Below are 2,527 nucleotides of genomic sequence, written 5' to 3' on the forward strand. Positions count from 1 at the left end.
CCAATATGCAACTTTTCATCCAACGGGATTTGGAAAGGACATATCAAAAAAGAGGAAGCGTGATGAAGACGCAAGATGGCACAATTGGAGGAAGAAGAGTATTTTTTTTAGCTCCCCTACTGGTCTTCTTTGCTCATAAGGCATAATTTGGACGTGATGCATATTGAGAAAAACATATGCGAGAGCATATTAGGGACTTTGCTTGAAATTGAAGGGAAATGTAAGGACAGCGAGAATGCCCGCCTTGACATGGAACATCTTGGGATCAGGCAAGATCAGCATCCTATGATTGATGATGACACGTACACCTTGCCAGCAGCGTTGTACTCTCTAGACAAGGATGACAAGAGGATTTTATGCCAATTTCTTCAAGGAGTGAAGATGCCTGATGGGTTCTGCTCCAATTTAAAGAGATGTGTTGACGATAAAACATGTAAGGTGTCTGGACTCAAAACTCATGACTACCATATTATTCTACAACAACTATTGCCCTTAGTCATTAGAAGGATTTTGCCAGAAGATGTTGCCAGGCCATTGATTGAGCTCAGTAGGTTCTTCAGTGCACTTTGTTCAAATGAGTTGGTGCCAGCAGATCTTGACAAACTAGACAGTTCAATTAAAGAGACTCTTTGTCAGCTTGAGATGGTTTTCCCGCCTGCATTTTTTGACATAATGATTCATTTGCCGGTCCATCTAGTTGAAGAGGCTAAACTAGGAGGGCCCGTGTGTTACAGATGGATGTATCCAGTAGAGAGGTATCTACGTACTGCTAAAGGATATGTCAGGAACAAGGCACAACCAGAAGGATCAATAGCCGAGGCATACATAGCTGAGGAGTGTCTTACATTTTGCTCTCGATTCTTCGACGTCGACACCAAGCTGAGTCGAGCTGATCGTCATGAAAATACAGTTGTGAATGAGCCTCCAAGTGGTCTAAGCATATTTAGTGAAATTGATTACAAGAGGAGAGGAAATAAGCTTAAGAATTTGGAGAAAGTTGAACTTCAAAAGATGAGGCACTACATAATTACTAATTGTGATGAAGCCAGGAAATGGGTAGAGTAAGTCGCAATTTTTACCACTAAATTTATCTTTTATCTGCTTGTTTGTGGCATCAACTAATAATTTGGTGCACTCTGATGTAGGGAGCATAAGACACAACTAACAAGGGATAGTTCAATTAACATTAAAAAACGACACAAGGAGCATTTTGTAAGATGGTTTGAAATCGAGGTATGTAGTATTATTTTATATTTTTAAATTCAACTTTATGGTCAGACCGACGTAGTAATTAACCGGTAGATGTCTAACTTGATTTTTAAATTGCAGATAGCAAAACTATATGAGAAAGGGGAAGCAAGTAAACTGATGCATGCCCTTTCTCAAGGACCTGACCCTCGAGCTCGTGTGTTGAATAGAGTGCACATCAATAATTGGCTATTTCGGACAGCTGCCATAGAGAAAAGTCTCGTGACACAAAATTCTGGTGTCCTTGTGAAGGGTGACGATAGTACAGGCAACATGACCTGGTATGGAGTCATTAGAAATATAATCTCACTGGAATTCCCACAAGAAAAAGAAGTTATATTATTTCAGTGTGATTGGTATGATGTGCCGGCTACCAGTACCAGCAGAAGCAGAGGGTACACTAGGGATAAATTTGGTATTATCGACATTGCTACTTCCATGTTCAGATATTCAGATGAACCTTACATTCTTGCTTCAAACGCTGAACCGGTGTTTTATGTCCCTATCGTGAACAAGCCGAGATGGTCTACTGTTGTTTTGGTGAGACCAAGAAATTTGTTTTCCACGCCAGACACAGGAAATGACGCCGATGCACTTGATGTGGGAATCCAAGAAATGAATGAATCAGGCCAAGGTCAGGAATTCTTAAACTGGTCAAGACAAGATAGGGCAGGCACAACTGGTTCTGCCGCCATTATTAATCAAGTGCGTAGCGAAGCAATTCCCGAACCTGTTGATGACTATATTGGTGATGATGATTCTGACGATGATGACACCTACATTGATGATGGGGTTATTGCACCAGTCATGGAAGAAAATATAGAAGATGATTTCTTTGCTTGAAGACAATTTTTTTTGTTGCACTGTTTGGTGGGAAGGGTCACTTGTCCTTCATATGCATATGTCGCACTTTATTATTTTTTTCTTTTGAACTGATGACATGGTTAAGTTTGAACCGTTGCATGGAACCTTAATGTTCGTTATGCTAATGAATACCTCTTGAGATAAATGTTTTAAGTATTTGAAATAAAGAGGTAAGTGGAAAGTTTTGAAATAAAAATCACGATTGCCCAAGAGTAATCACCGGTCGGCAAATGTTTGGACAAGGAAAGGTTCATTAGCGTGGTCACCATGTGACCGATGGTGCACGGTCAGGCATTTACTATCGCTAACAAAGTGACCAACCACCCCGGTACAACTTCAAGTACTAATTAACATCCACGCATACTTAACATCAAGTACTTAACAGCAACTACTACTTAACAGAAAGTTTCAGACA

General features: G+C 40.2%; 1 long non-coding RNA gene across 1 annotated transcript; it reads left to right on the forward strand.

The window, feature by feature from the left end:
* The first annotated feature begins 710 nt into the window (after positions 1 to 710).
* On the forward strand, positions 711 to 1,458 carry LOC136516415 (uncharacterized). The gene is made up of 3 exons (XR_010774051.1): positions 711 to 1,061; positions 1,146 to 1,233; positions 1,330 to 1,458. It is a non-coding gene; the product is annotated as an uncharacterized lncRNA (long non-coding RNA).
* The last annotated feature ends 1,069 nt before the right edge of the window (positions 1,459 to 2,527 follow it).

Source organism: Miscanthus floridulus, chromosome 17 (assembly GCF_019320115.1).
Source record: "Miscanthus floridulus cultivar M001 chromosome 17, ASM1932011v1, whole genome shotgun sequence".
Taxonomy (NCBI): Eukaryota; Viridiplantae; Streptophyta; class Magnoliopsida; order Poales; family Poaceae; genus Miscanthus; species Miscanthus floridulus.